Raw genomic sequence first — 17,425 nt, 5'->3', positions numbered from 1 at the left:
GCAATAGACAAATACTGTATTTACAGTAGTCTAAAGATAAGGTTACTGCAAAAAGGCAACATGTCACAATGAGGGGCCCCCCAAACCAAATCCTGTGTAGGGCCCCTAAATGTCTGGGACTGGCCCTGTGTAAATCAATAATTTTTTTTTCAGATATGATGAAAAATTATAAAGATTTATGAGCCAAGAAATGTCTCTTATCTGCTGCCCATGCACATTTTTACAGCACTGAGCCTCCAGACAGCAGTGCTGCATATAGAGCTGCTCTGGTTTATTGTGGCCCTGAATGCATGATTCATTCTCTATTATGCACTATCCAACATTAGTCTACATCACTTTATCACCGCTTTAATTATTATAATTTGTGGCAATATTTCCATCACACTTAACACTAACAGCTGCATAAACAAACTAAGCACAGACAGGCTGTAATGCAGTCATAGGTATAGTGCAGTGTCCTGACTGCAGTTGGTGTCTGTGCTGTCTCTCTGCTGTCTGCCTCCATCTCCAGCTCTCCTTCCTGTATCGATCGACAAGGGAAAAGTTACCTTTAAAAAGTACATAGCCCTTGTTTCCCTTTGTTCTAACATTTCCCAATTTAATGGTTATATGCCGATACATAACATGATACAGAAAGGTCATCTCTAAAAATATCATCCATCCAAATTCATTACACAATGCCATGGGTGAATTGAGTCTGATTTGCTGGAGGGGTTTTGACGTTTACAACAAAGCTTCAGCTTTGTCTCACAGAAAATCAAGAACACAGGGTTTTGGTTTTTTTTTTTTGAGTTTCATCATTTAATCCTCACTGCTCCCCTGGCCAGCTTCCCCTCATCTGAGACTGATCCCTCTGCCTCCATTAGACTCAGAGTCAGACTGAAGGCTACATGTAGAAAATACAGGGGTGATTGCAGTCTCTACTGTAGGTTAACCACATACAAAGTTAACATGTGCATCATATACCATCTTTTAGAATATCATTATGGTGCATTCACTGCAGTCAGTGTAGCATGCTTAGGTCAATGATATGATGTTAGATGAGATCAAATTGTAATTATACAGAGTGAGTACCAGTAAAATAAAATGCAGTCTAGCATTTAACCAGAAAGTGATGAATGAATGTCATCACCTATGTCATGTAACTCTCCTGTAATGATATAGAATCCTGCAGTTAAAATTCATGATAGGAGGATAAGAAAATACGTACATTAAGTTTTGATCATTTCTTTTTTTTTTTTTTAACTCACCCATAAATGCCTGATCAGGATCAGGATACTAAGGTAGTCAGTGACCAACCCAGTCACCGGAAAAAAAAGTTGGCATTGTACATTTCTGCCCATCACTGATATGTTAGATTTGCCTGTTATTTTGTAGTGGATATGAAACGTTATGTTTCATCAATGCTGTGGTTAACTTATGGTATGAGTTGTGCACAAAAACTACTTGGATATGGTTAGGCAGCCCATTCTCACATCCAAGTCATCAAATACTGTTGCTTTGTCAGTGACTTCTGCATCAGACACAGACACAAACAAGCACCATTTGTGGTGGTATAATTCGTCACCGAGTGGTAGTTTTTAGGGTCGCTGGTAACAACAGTGGTATGATACGCCGCCAGACGGCGTCAGTTTTAAACGCTGCAGGTAACAATGTTATATAAGGAGCTGGAACGTCGCTATGGGTTGAACAGGAGGGGAGGTGGATGGATTGAACACACCCTGAACCTTCATGATGGACCTTCACCTGCTGCTTTTTGTTTCCCGTGTGAATATTGAGCCAAACCGTTGGGTTTATTTTCTAAACCTTACCACAAGCTGTCGTTGCACAAGGACATAAATGTAATGTGTTTTACCAACAGAGGTTTATTTTGAGAAAGGCTGTATGCATCTAACCAGCAGAAACTGTACATTTCCTGTGAAAATGGAAGTGCAATTTGCAAAGACACTATGTAACAGGTATAACTTGAAACGGCATCAGCACAACCTGATCTCACAGAAATACGTAAAATGACCACGACCTCTTAACACCGCATTCCACAGTGGCAGCACATAATGGGTTGAAATTACGTGCCGGTACCATGGAAACAATGCCAATGTAAAGTCAATTAGGATCCTTTGTCGTGGTGGACACACGGATTCCCTGATTCAACAACGTCCTGTATACACACAAAAACACTAAAGTGTTCTTGATATTAAAACGGCATATATATTTCTCTGTCATAATTTCCCACCAATAATTATAATAATAATAATAATAATAATAATAATAATAATAACATGATAGTTCGGCTGTACTAGATATTTGATATATTCAGTAGATTTACTTTTTTACGACACTATTTGACAACTCTACAACCGAAACAATCCCAGTCTCAAAAACGACAGTTTCTAGAGAACTATCTAAAATATCTGAAATTAGCCATCATCCTTACTTTTTCTTAACATATTTCATCTAGGTGCGGTGTCATTACTAGTTCAGCTTTACTAGACATTTGATATATTCAGTAGATATATCTTTTTTCAACCCTATTTAGAGCCATACTTTGCAAATCAGAAGAACTACAACTATGTTGCTTGTTGTAGTTTTTAAGTTAAGTTAAGTGTTTTTCCTAGATTTGGAAGTTGTAAATACTGAATTGAGAGTACACTGTGGACTTTAATGGGATGGTAAACACACTTGTGTAATTAGATTTTAAGATTTTATCCATATTTTATCCATATCTGACAGCACCCCCAGTTGTTGACTACACTCACATGACAGCTGAGGTCAAGAGCTCTCTATAACAGTTGGTCCCATGTCTGTACCCCCTTTTGTTGCTGAGTTATAAACCCTCAAACATGCACTGAGGTCAAGGTTCAAAGGTGAATGGCTGAAAGCAGGAGCCATGCAGAATCTTCATACTGACATATGTTACTCTCCAGGTTGAGACCTTTCCAATGATGTATTTGGTTTAGCTCTACGACAAAGTTTAGATTTTTTTCATTTTTTGGACACAAGCTATGCCAGTTCTAATTTCAGAGAGCCCTTTAAAGGTCCAGTGTATAAAATGATTTTTGTTTGTTTCTTTGCTTGTTTTTTTCTTTTTTACTGTAGATAGTTACTAAAATGAGTCATCCTCAGACAATACAATACTACTAAAAAGTAAAGAAATAAGCAAAAATAATATTAAAATTATATTGAAATTTTAAAATCTATTTACACAGTGGAGTGGTAGCCTAACAGATAACTTAGATACAATTTATTATTGTTTAGACACTTTATTATTGCTTACATACTATTTAGCCAATTATTGTATTTACTTTTAGCATGCTCTACTTTTATCTACAGTAGGGTATATGTTTTAGTTTACTTAATAACGAATTTATTTTATGTTAGGCCTACATCTTAATATTTTATGTCATTTATCATAGTTTATCACACATTAAGTGTGGTAGAAGTGCTCGTAGGTAGTGCATGTTGCATGCTGCATGCTGCTCCTGCTTGCTACGCTCTGCTTACAGCTACTGCCGCCGGCTAGCTCTCCTTGCGGGGGTGAAAAGAGGTGCCGAGTCCGTAAGTCTCTTCTTGCCGGTACACGGCCTCTCCACCACCAAGACTCCTGCAGTGCCTCCCAGTGGCCACACATGGATACCGGGACCTCGCGGTCCCAGGCTAAACTGCAGGGGATCTCGGAGCAGCAGTGGACCCCAGAGGCGAGGTGTGCAGGCCCACCGGTGTGTGGACATGCCCTGGCGTCCGCCAACCACTGCCCCACCTATGGGTAAATAGAACCCGCTGCCTTGTGGGTATCCTCTGGACTGGAACAAACCCTTAGCCCTGTCATATTGTTGAGTTATCAAGGACACTTTAGTGTTTTTGTGTGTTTACAGAAATGTTAACGATATCATTGAGGAAAACGAGGTTGACATGACGTTGTTAAATCAGGGAATCTGTGTGTCCACCATGACAAAGGATCCTAACTGACTTTACATTGGCATTGTTTCCATGGTACCAGCACGTAATTTTAACTCATTACGTGCTGCCACCACAGAATGCGGTGTTAAGAGGTCGTGGTCATTTCACGTATTTCTGTGAGATCAGGTTGCATCAGCAACAGATGCAGGAGGATACCTAGCACGTCAAACGTAGACGTGAAAGTCCACTGACAAAATGGCGATATATGACGAGTTGGGATGAGAACACTTTGGGTTAGGAAAAGGTCATGTTTTCGTTTGAAATACCCAGTTTTCATGACACAATCAAACAAGCAGTGTCTGGAGAAAAAAAACAAAACAAAAAAAAAAAACGCTTTTTCTGGCAGTATCCCATCAGTTAACACAGTGATGTGCCTGTAAAAAACAACCGTCCTTCATGGCGCTATTCCATCACAAAACTTAGTGATACTGTATGTTGGTAAAAAAAAATAGCTGCTTCTCATGGCACTATTCCAGCAGGGAACGCAGCAGTGTATAAATGGTGGTATAAAACAACCATTTTTCATGGCATTATCCCCGGTGGCACAACAGCAACAGGTCGCTAAGAAAAACCTGTTTGGTGGCTTAAAAAGCTGCTGAAAATGCAATGATGACTTATTCAAAAACAACTGTTTTTCTATCTGCTGGTATTGAACAGTGGTCAGCAGCTTTGTGTCTCGCCCAGGTGACACGCTCTCGGGGTTTTTGGCCCAGTAACTAAGGGTGTGTCTATGAGGAACTGGTTCCCAGTGCCCATTCATAAATCCTTGTTAGGACAGACAGATCTCCCTTTCTTTTACACTGAAACGCATAGATTTTCAAAAGGGGTCAGTCATGAATGATCTTGTGCCTGTCATTAAAGGTTTATGACAATTTTATTGTGTCATTGTTTGTGTTGTGTTTATTTTTATGTATTTTCTTGTAGAGTTTTGTGTAGTGTATTTAAAAAGTCCTTCTACCGACCAGCATTGCAAACTAGGCTATTAATGCTGTGGTATGTGACGCTGAACCATGCAATACACAGGTCTGGCTGAAACCATCATTATCCCATACAAAGGAGAAAAAAAATAATAGCCACGAGTTGTTTGTATTTCTTCAAACCAATCACAATCATAATTTTTGCCTTGGGTGATGCCAGGATGCAGCAGCAGTACCCTTGCAAACTAGTGTTGGTAGACAAAGGAAGGGCAGGGCAATTCCCTCTGTAGTAAAGATTAAAGTTCCACTGATTGTCACACACCTGAGTGTGTGAAATTTGTTCTCCGCATTTGACCCACCCCCTGAGGGAGCGGTGAGCAGCAGCAGTGCCGCGCTCGGGAATCATGTGGTGATCTAACCCCCCAATTCCAACCCCTCAGTGCCAAGCAGGGTGGCAATGGGTCCCATTTTACTAGTCTTTGGTATGACCCGGCCAGGGATCGAACCCACGACCTCCCAGTCTCAGGGCGGACACTCTACTACTAGGCCACTGAGCTGGTGCCAATGGCAGACTTACGCACACAGTCTACATCCTGTGAGCCACACTAAATTATAACAGACTGTTAAAAGACATTACTACTGAACCAAGCCACTGATACTGCATATTATGCTTATAGCAATGCACAAAACCACGTTGTTGAACCACCACCAAGACTATTTACTGTATTTGGGCCAGTGGCCAGCACATCAACAAGCCCCGAGGGTCTGAGAGCAGCTTTACCAAAAAACCTATCTTTTATATTCATTAAGGCTCTTACCGAGCATGCAGCGCCCTGGGTAGGAAGTAAGTGAGCTGTAACAGAGAGGGAGCACAGACAGTTTAGAAAGAACAACAATGAAACACTCCGATATTATAAATTGTAAAACACAGTGGACTAAAAACATATGCAGTAAAACTACAGCTGGTGTGGTTTCTTAACAGTTATCATCTAGAGCACCATGTTTTAGCCCATTTAATAAAAATCACTGTGCAGCTTTGTTTTAAAAATGTATTTTGTCGACCTATATGGTTGGTTTCCATTCACTTTTGCATGATATGAAAATCAGGTAACACACACTTGAGACTGGCTTTAATTACTGGGTGTAGTCCTTCACTGAAATCTGTAATTTTATTGTCAGAGTTACTTTTTTGTTGTGATTTAGTGTATGGAAGACTTTTAAAATCAGTGTGTTCTTAAAAACTGCATCATTGCACACTGAAAATGTAACTGAAAGATATGTGGACTTGATGTTCATTGTCATTGAAAATACTAAACATAAGTTTTAATTAGTTTTACACTGTAGAGATAAATGGAAACCAATGGCTGCCTTGAACTGTACAGTATGTACTGTACTATTGATTCAAGCAGTTCTCATGCACTGTTCATAGGTACACCTAGAAAAAGTAATGCACCAGAATTATATAATCCACATAAGTACGAGCCGGAAATTCATATATAAACCATATCATCGTGAAGGCTGGGACTATAGGATGAATGTGCTGATGGGAGCAAAGAAGGAAGTAGTAAAAAGACATGAAGTCCGCGTAAAGAGGAAGGTTCAGGTATTTCATACACAACACAATTTTTTCCCCATAGTCAGGTTCACTGTGTACAAAAATGTACTTTTGTGGGAATTTTTTGGGGATTTGTTGACCTATACATTTTTGGAATCTGCAGACTTTGGGGAATCCAAAAACCAATGTTGCCACTTGCACAGACACCTGTATGGCGGCCATTTTGGAATTTTAAAATGGCCGCCATAAAATACAGAATTTCAGCTACCTTGGCCTCTAAACAACCTAAAAACTCAATTAAACATACCAATCATATGTTTTCTTGGTCAAGGAATCCAATGGTGACTTCAAAATTATGCTCAGAATCGTGCTGTGGTGCCCCCTAGGGGTGGGAAAGAAAATTGTGGCACCCCCAAGAAGTGGAAAAGGAAATTGTTACTCTAATCCCCCTTAATGACCCCATGTCAGAAGTCCGGGGACAAAATACTTAAAATTTCTGCATATGATTATATAAACAATGACAAAGGTAAATTAAAACTATAATCCATACATAAATGTGATATACATTTATTACACCACAGTCTGGTAACAGTCGGGACTCGGTCGGCACAGAAAACTCAAAATCCGAAAACTCAAAAACTCTTAATATAAAATTCTTTACAAGGGGGCTGAGGTTAGGCTAACCCAGTGTAAGTCCAGATCTGGAGAGTGAGTCTTAGGACGGGTCTGTTGTCTCTCAGCGATGAGTCCAATCATATGGGATTGAGTGTGGAGACACTGGAATTGCTGGCAATGGTCTTGGATAAAAGAAGAAACTGGATATTAATGAATGGCTGGTAAATAGAGACAGGGAATGTTCAATTTAACTAGAAAAAAAACTCATGCAAGAAATCATGGAAGGAGATTCTCTGAACTTACCCTTATGCTTTCACAGGTCTTCATCACTTTCCTCGGCATCATTCGGGCCACCGCAGTCTGCATCATTCTCACATTCACTTCCACACAAACAAAGGTCTGTGCAGGCCAGATTGTGTCTCCTGCATGAGCACCGCTGGGTTGTGCAGTTGGTTTTACAGTTACACCTATGGGTGGAAATTAGCTATTTAGCTACAACCTTGTACAGTGCATATCTCCCTATTTATAGGGCGAATGTTTATTGTACCTTGTCCCTGTCTCAAAAATAAAATCACTCACTCACTCACTCACTCACTCACCTGACCATCTCTAGAATGGCCCGTGGTGTAGGTGCAACCTTTGTTGTAGTAGGCATTATCTTGCCATTGGGGTCTTGATAGTAGCCATGTTGGAGTGGGTCAAAAGGTTTTTGCCACATCACAGTGGCTTGGCACCACACCCTACTTTGGACCCGGACACGTTCAATATGTTCTGCAAGGGCATCGACTGTGGGAGGCAGCTTCCTGCTTTCAGCCAGGTGCTTGCAGAAGAGATGCCACCTTAGGTCTATAATGTTTTTTATATCAATGCCTTTCAGGCAGTACACTGAGCACACAAACTTTTCCAGCGCATCTTTTACTTCCTGTTGCACGTCGCCTTCGTCAGAGAGTTTCACCAGGGCGGAGAAGATGTCCTTGTTAGCCTTCATGTACTGTTGAAACCATCTAGTTTTGCTGATTCTGGAGAATCTCCCAACATTGTCAGGTCCAGTGAATGCATGGAATGCTGGTAATGCTCCTGCCTTCTCTTGTCCGAGTGCCTTCCAGATTGGCTCAATCTCCACAGTACCCGATGCCATATGTATTGCACTGTTTCTACAGACAACTGGTCCAGCTGTTAAGGAATATTGACATTGTTTGTCTAAAATATCAAAAAATGGTTAACTTACAAGAGCGTGGTATTCATGCATTCACCACAGGCAGAGGAAAGGGGTCCTCAGGGATATCGCAGACGATGCTTTTTCCTGCTTTAATGGGGTTTATGAATTGCTTGATTTTTGATATAAATTTCACTTTTCTATGTGGGACATTGAAGAGGCAAAAATCGGTGTCTGGAAGTGGGCCTGTAGGCACCCGACCTTGTCCTCAACAATGCTTCTCAGTTGTCCTCAGATATCAGTCTGGTATCTTGAAATCAACTAGTCAGCACTCAAGAAAACACTGGAGACAGGCAGAGTCCGATGCAATCGAGTTTAATGTGTTCACAAGCTCAACACATACAACTCATCGAGTCAAGCCCCGGGACTGGACTGAAAACCGCTTCTCAATGCACCTGCTTTTATGCTGGTGGAGACTGGGCAGTGTCTCCACCTCTTTCTGCTAATCCTTCCCACTTTAACCCAATCCTATTGGTGGATACCTTTTTCTTTTGTCCAATCTTGAGCAGGCCCATTTTTAATGGTGTAATACTTTCGTTTTGAGCCTAGAGTTTCCCACCCTTAGCTCCAGATTCACTTTCACTTTATTTTTTAAAAACCGTGGATTTTAGGGACTTTCTTTATACAGTCCCTTGTGCCCTTATGTGCTCTCATGCAATATGAACCTTTAATGTGCACTAGACAATACAAACATTTGAATGTGTGTGTGTATTATTATTTCACAAAGCATAATAGGTTACACTTGAGTGCATATGTGCTTTAGTAAATGGATACAATGTGAGTGTATATTATGAATACTTTGTCATGTATAACAACATTTCAACACATATAGATACTCCACACTCAGTATTATACGAACTTATACATTAAATATGGTTATATGATAGTCACAAAATCTTGTTTTCTTAATCACCTATGCAGTATAACCATTCTACTTGATCAGGGACTGTCTTTTTACACCACAACATGCTTTTCCCAACTCTCAAGAATCAGTGATGTATGTGACTTGAGGGGGCAGTAAGAAGTGTAGCGATTTTCTTTCCCACCCCTAGGAGGCACCACAGCACGATTTTGAGCATAATTTTGAAGTCACCATTGGATTCCTTGACCAAGAAAACATTTGACTGGCATGTTTAATTGAGTTTTTAGGTTGTTTAGAGGCCAAGGTAGCTGAAATTCTGTATTTTATGGCGGCCATTTTGAAATTCCAAAATGGCCGCCATACAGGTGTCTGTGCAAGTGGCAACATTGGTTTTTGGATTCCCCAAGGTCTGCAGATTCCAAAAATGTATAGGTCAACAAATCCCCAAAAAATTCCCACAAAAGTACATTTTTGTTCACAGTGAACCTGACTACCAGGAGAGCGGTGTTTGAGTACTGTGAGTTTTCCATCATGTTGTCACCTTATATTAGATGCCTAACTTTACTCTTAATATGTTAATGTGAAGTTGCCTAACCATGTTACTTTTCCTAAACCTAACCTATGTAACTCTACTTTCTGTATCCTAACCTATGTAACTTTGCATTAAATATGTAACGTGATGACACTGAACCATGTTGTTTCTTTTCCTAAACCTACCCAGCTTTACTTTCCTAAGCCTAACCCACATAACTTTACTTCCGTAAGTACGTAACATGACGACACCCAACCAAGTGTCTTTTTCTCAACCTAACCTACATAACTTTCCTAAACCTAATCTATGTAACTTTGCATTAAGTACGTAACATGAAGACACACCAAGCTGTCATTCTTTTCCTGAACCCAAACTAACCTGTAGGGGCGCTTAGTTCATTGGGCACCAATTTGTTAGATATCAGAGTCAAAGGAGCTATATGTAAGAAATCTAAAGCAAATAGTCGTAAAATCCTCCTAATATGTCACAGAGACTAAGGATTAATGTTAATATAACATACTGATCCCACCGACAACAATAGTACAGCCAGAATATTCGCATTTAAAAAAAAAATTACGGTCTGCAAATCATGTTTATGTTTTGAATTTGTGTTTTGGCCTGTTGCGCCACCCACTGCCATCTACCAGTCATGCAGTCAGTAGAGTCTCAGCATCAGTTACAGTTACGACTGAGCTACAATGGCTGACGGTGCGACTACACCCAAACAACCTCGTTATGATTCCCAAAAACGCCAAGACAAAACTCGAGGCAAAGCAAGGGTCTCTATAGGAGATGCTTTTGAACGGTGGAGACGGTTGAAAGCAGAGAAGAATTTGAAATCGGATGTCAAAGTGGCTACTCTTTTCCTTGACAGGTAAGCTTTAGCCAAAGTTGGCTAACTAGCATCATAGCTAGACGGGGATGGACATTTTGAATACTTTCAACTGTTATTCATTTTTGATCATACATTGTAGCACATGTGCAGGTGGGTCATCGACCCGACTGATTTTTTTGAGAAACAAACGTTAGCAGCACGGCAAGCAGCATTAGCAGTGTCCCGGTACATAGCATTAACAGCCGGCTCCTCCTCAGCTGTATCCCGGCAGCAGCGTTAGCAGTGTCCTGGTACATAGCATTAGCAGCCGGCTCCTCCTCAGCTGTATCCCGGCAGCAGCGTTAGCATCAGAGAAGCTGGACTTGCTCGAACGGTCCGCTAGAAAACCGAAGATCAAGGACGCAGCAACGCGGCCCTGCTACAGCAGCCGCCCGTGGGCAAACAGATCACCCCCAATTTCCACCAGATGCGTGTGGTTGCGTCTGCACTCCAGCACGGCAGTGGAGCCAATAGGATTCAGTTCTAGTCAATGTGTGTGTTTCCACCAGCTGTGGCTGTGCTGCGTTCCGGCTCCGTCTCAGCTGCGGCACTCCGGAGCCCTCCACAACAGATACGCAGGACTTCTATTTTTGCTGGACGTCGGTGCACAATGCAGCAATTCAGCACAGAGCAGTGTGATATATCTTGATCGAGCACTCGGTACTCGACTATGTTCGCCTGTACTATATTTGAAAAGGACTCGATTGCTCGTGTCTGTTGTTGTTGACATGGCTACCAGTAAAGGCTACTGTTATACTTTAAACCTCGTCTCCATGTCCTGGTAATTGTACGAGTATCCATGGGTGCAGATCCCGGAGGGGACGGGGGGGACATGTCCCCCCCAAATTCTGAAAAACACAAATTGTCCCCCCCAATTCTAAATAGCTTAAATGATTGAAATTGAACAAATGTATACAGTAGTCCTATATACTGGGAGAAAGGGAAGATGATGAGGAGAAATGGGAATCCGTGAGAGGCGAGAGATGAGAACGTGAGTGGACATAACATGCCTGAGACCCTGAAACTAGAAGTAGCATTAACTAACAATGAAGCAGTGAAAAGGAGGGTGATGGCTGGTTCCATGGACTACTGGCTGTTTAAGAGAAATAAACAGTAAAGGTAAGCATATGATTCTCTTTGGAGTGCTTTTTGAATGACTTGGTGATGGTGATGAGCCTCTATGAAATCGTGAAATATGCTGGCAATCTCAAGCACTCTGTGGGCATGATTTGCACGCGTGCAATTAAAAAAAAAATCACAACTGATTGTGTCCCCCCCAAACTTCAGATCTGCACCCATGCGAGTATCACAGGAACATATACTCACCCTGCATTCGGGAGTCAAGCTATACTACAACAGTATATCCAGGAAACCACAACAAGCAGCAACCTCGAATCTGTAGGGGAGGGGGGCGGACACGACTCGCGGCAGTATTTTGAATTTGAGTGCAGTAACTGTTTTGGCCACATTCTTACATACAGCACCTTTAAGTGAAGTTTGCACTTAACTGCACCATATTTACTTGAACCTTCCCAGAACCATACATGTGAATTGACTGTGAGCTATAACTTGGACTTTGTTTTTTGCATAGCCTTTATTTAATTACTTTTTGGAAAATTGGCACTATTTAATGTACACCGAATTAGCTATTCACAGATCCTGTTTGCCATGTACCCATGGCACAGACAGCTAACAAATTACTGCGATACTAAAGATAAAGTTATATGGAGCGTCTTTTTTCAGTGATTTCTGAGCAGATTTGTAAACATTTATTAGCAGACATCAGCGATAATGATATCCTACGGGGTGTAAGTCACATGGAATCTAAAAATACAGTATGTGTTTGATGTCTGTGTGTTTAGATTTGACAGAGTTATGATGCAGAGGAGTACAAACTTTGACGAAATCACTATCATCAGGCGGTAAAGGTTTCAGAGTACCTTAACCACCCCCATAAGCTGTGTGTCACGGCCACTGTGGCTGCTGCAACTGTTTACCCTGTTAACAGGAGTGCATCAAATCAGCACCTTATGGACAATAACTAACCTGCCGTTGTTCATAGAACACCAGCGTGCACCTTTCACCTCACACAATTGCTCTCCCTCTTCAATTTTCCTTTTTTTGTGTCTCTTTGAGGTAATTCTGTGTCTTTTTTTGATTATTATGTGTCTTATTTTCATTGTTTTGGCCCTTTTTGGTATATTTGTTAATTTGAGCTAATTTGGTGTCTTTTGGGGTTATTTTGTATCTCCTTTTGGTTGAGTTGCCCTATTTGTAGTTTCTGTGTCTCTTTGTTGTAGTTTTGTGTCTCTTTGAGGTAATTTAGAGTCTGTTTTGGTTATTTTGTGTCTATTTTTGGTTATTTTGTGTCTATTTTTAGTTGTTTCTTCCCTCCATTTTGTTATTTGTGTCTTTTTGCAGTTCCTTTGTGGTCATTTTGATTATCTTCAGGGTCAGTATGTGTTCATTTGAGTGACATATTGCAGGTGAGGGCCAGGGGGGCCCACCTTACACTTTAGGCTCCTGGGCCTGTGCTCAGTGGCCCCATTATTTTAAATAAAAAGCATGAATGTGATTGCGTTGGGGATATGGCACATTAAGACATATTCGTAAAGCAGGTAGCCCTCCAAAGTCAAATGTAAGGCAGAGACTATTTTTATCAAAATTAAGGTCTTTCGATTGCAGTGATTTATCTATGTTTTAATCCTCAAACACACCACATTTTCATCTGAATTTCCTCTGCATCACAGCAGCTATTATAATGCCAAATGTAAATCTGCCAACACAACAGTAGTCAATTTTCATGTCTGAATTACATTTAGATTAACTTGCTTGTGGCCTCTGTTGGAGTGCTTCATGTCAGAGCTAACATTTTGTTAATTTAAATGTCCAGATTTAACACATAACAAAATGCATGAAGAAACTACAAAATGGAACGCCGCTGGTCTTTTGATTCTGCGTTTGCTCAGTGCAGCAACATCTAAGAGAAGACAATTCTATTACCTTGTATGCAGGGACCTTTCAATTATTTCTAGAAGGTGCACTCTATTTGCAGAATAGTGCTACTCTTGACATGTAGCGGTTGAAGTGTGCTCTTCCAAGCACAGGATGAATGACACTACTTACTGTATTCTTATTACTGCTCGCTGCCTCTTTGGCGGAGGGGGTATGGAGAGATGCCATTTATCATGCTAGACATGAGGCTGGGTTTTTATCAAACACATTTTCTCCCAGGGAGTTCACAGTGCACATCTTTGATGCATTTTCAAATTTATTGGACATCTTTATTTATATATTTTTGCTTTCGGTGAGCAAGCTTGCCTGGAAACTCCCTGCACAGGAGTCACTGTCCTCGCCATTTTGGTGTCAAAAAGTATTGAGTGGCTCGTAATGTGGAACATCCTGTGGGGGTAAACCTTAATTTCTTCAAGGGAACATGCTGAAAATCCATAAACAAACTGTCAGTGAGAGTGTTTGATAGCTGGACTGCCTGAAGGCTGCTTTGTCTATTGGAAGATTACTGTAGGTAGCCCCAGGAGATGGTGTAACAGATGAGGTGACTCTTGCATGCATGCAGATGCGACATGTGCTATGCTTATGGATTTTCAATGAGAGGTAGACCATGCAAATCCTGGGCTTAGGAGCCATGGTACCTTCCAGGCAAATGTGTCACTTCACTCTGGCTGTCTCACAATTAGGTCGTTCTTTTAAATTCACTGAATCACATTTAAACTGAAAAGTTACACCGCAAAAAAGGTAAAAAAAAAAAAAAAAAAAGTACCTGGATTTCTTATTTAAAATTTACCAAACAAAGACTATTTTGTGGCCTCCTTCTTGTTAGTGGCAGAAAATTCTCTCTTGGCCTGCGGCATGTTTTTGGTGGACCTATCACAGGTTAACCTATTTTTTTATGTAATTTAGTTACACAGGCTACTTACAGAACAGATTAATGTATTAAAAATGAAAACTCCAGAAAATTACTGCAATTTTGTAATCACGTCTAATCACATGCACAGCTTGGAAATGTCCAACAGAATTATCATATAATCACTTGGATTGCCATGATGAAGATCCATTTGATTGACTTGGGTGATCCCCTGACTTCTACTCTTGTGCCACCAGCTGTTGGACATCTTTGATTTTCACTTTAATGTCTCAACAGCTACGGGATGGACTGCCGTGAAATTTGTTGCACACATTCATGTTACCCTCTTCATGAAACTTTGGGGATCCCTTAAAATGGCTGCTGCCAATATTTTTTATATAAAGAATATATCAAATGACAACGTAAAAACAATGTCACTAGTTGTGATGAACCTAAGAACTGTCTTCTCAATCTGCAGTTGCTTTTAGCTTTATGGAGCTTTACAGTGAGTTACAGCTTTTTGTTTGCTGTTCAGCCCAAAAGTTACTGTATTGGTTCACTCTTACTGCTGTCATGGTGTTGTTTTTGGCACAGCAGGAAGCTGTTTTCAGAGAAGAAAAACAAAAACAAACTAACAAACAAAAAAAACCCCTCTAAAAACCCACTTTTCCCCCACCTGCTTTGCACCATACAGCAGACAGACACAGTTAACAGCTAGCTGGTGAATATGGTGGAGCAATTAGCAGCTAAAGAGCCAGATATTTTTCTGAGGAGTTGGTAGAGACCAAAAACAGAGCTAAAAAAGTGAATATTGGACTCCATCTGTGTAGACAAACAGCACTCCAAATGAATGCTAGTATTGCTCCATAACAGCTAGATGTCTAAATAAGCAACTGTTTGCTAATAAGTTTACCACTTCAACTTGAAACAAGATGATTTGTCAACAAGTCCTCCAAACAATACAATCACATAGGTTACATTCCCACCTCTGAAAACAACCCACAGGCCCCTGAATTGGTTGCAGTTTTAAACATATGGGCAATGCTGTGAAAAGGTCACAGTTGTACCAAAACTACATGATTAGGTAAGGCAACAAAACTCCTTGCATAGGTTTAAAAAAGAAAACTTCATGGTTTTGTTATAATTATATTTGTTAATAATGTATCTCATGAGATATGTCACATCACATGAAATCACTCGTGACATATATTGACATAGTGTTATGTTGAATAACGCTGATTTTTGTTTTCACAGAGGACATGACCACCAGTCTCCTTAATGAAAGACCTGTGTTTGTTTGACCCATCTGTCCTAAGAGGACTTTGACACTTTTTATACTACATCACCTGACTTCATCCTCTGCTTCTATAGTAATTACACTGGCCACTAAAGGTCACTGCAAAACAAACAAACAAACAAAACATAAACAGACGTTGTAATTTCTGCTTGAAAAAATGACCTATATAATCGTATTTTGGAGGAGGATCTTGTCAATGCTGTGTTCACAACTTGTTTCTGCTGCCAAGTGGACAAGAAAAAAAGTTGCAGATTTAAATATCTAACTAGTGCCATCTTCATTGCCAAATTTGATGTAGTCCAATTATTTGGGTTATATCAATCTAATTTAAGTTATTTTTTTAAATCATGTTAAAACATCTGCTCAAATGTCTATTAGTGGTAACTGTATAGCTACTAGTTGTTGTTGTGTCGTGTTGTTGTGAATGTTAAGGAACACAAAGGTTTTTCTTTTTTTTTCTCTCAAAACTTCATTGTGTAATATATTCATCAAAATCATAATACCATTATACCACTTTTTTGTGATATTGTGGTATTTTTAGACAGCTTCAAATATTTGATATTGATATAGATAATGGCTGTTGGGCAGTCAGTCCAAAGGCTGTGTCTAGACTAAAGTGTATAAGACATATTTTTCTTGTGTTAAAATACAAGTCAGCTATGGTTTATAGAATACCACAAGAATAGGATCCATATCCCAAAAAACTTGCAATGTTTTGCACTGTATATTATACATTGTTTTGTTGTTTTAAGAAGATATCTGATATCTGATTTGTACCAAATAACTCCAATTCCATCTTCAACTTTTCATTTCTTTTCCTATCCTGTTCCACCTATGAGACATACAGCAGATAAACAATATACACAACGATGACTAGGCAGACTGAGAAAAATGATGCTGAGCTCCACTGAGAGTTGTTGAACACAGCCAAGGACTGAAGCTTAAGACTCATAGATTCCTGTCTGGTTGGTCTCACTCAGTCTCTAAAAGAATTCGGCCTTGTTTCATTCTCTATGGCCTTTGAACTACAGGTGCTCATCTTCGAGGTCTACCAGATGCATCGGCACATTATTCTTCCTTAAAGATACGACAAGCCACTGTGGATAGGAAAAATGAGAAGAAGGGGGAATGTCATTTATCATGATCAGGACTGCAACTTTGACCAGCACCATGTGGAGGCATAGGCATTATATGGAGAACATTTTTCAGCAGGGAGGTGGTACACAATGTTCAGAGGAGCTGTGGTGTAGCCGGAGGACTTGGAATTTGTGTTGACTGTTCAGGCGGAGGGTTAATCACAACAGTGAAAAGGTACAATTAGCTTTCGTTTCAGGCATGTCACCAGTATAGGGTGACAATATTGACCCTGTCTGAGAAGTTAGTCTGAAAGTGCAACAGGGACTGACAAAAATGTTTAGGGGGCAAGTCATTATTTTATTGCCCTTAAAATGTTAAGTCAATAAAAATATGACTTTACTGTTTCTATCAGGCCAGTGTAATTGAGAGGCTTGTGAGTAACTCTTTGAAAAAAACTTTTTCAAGCATAGGAAATTTGGGGCAGATCTGACAATATACAGTCGAGTCACACACAACTTCCTGTTATGTGGCAAAACATAGAAATTCAACACCTCACTAGGGTCACACCATTCAACGATCTACAAAAGATTTTAACATGCAAATTTAAAACAAATCCAATAAACCCTCTGGGAGGAGTTGAAAAAACGTAATAATAAAA

Source organism: Epinephelus fuscoguttatus, linkage group LG6, assembly GCF_011397635.1.
Source record: "Epinephelus fuscoguttatus linkage group LG6, E.fuscoguttatus.final_Chr_v1".
NCBI lineage: Eukaryota > Metazoa > Chordata > Actinopteri > Perciformes > Serranidae > Epinephelus > Epinephelus fuscoguttatus.
Note: the sequence above shows the minus strand (reverse complement) of the source record.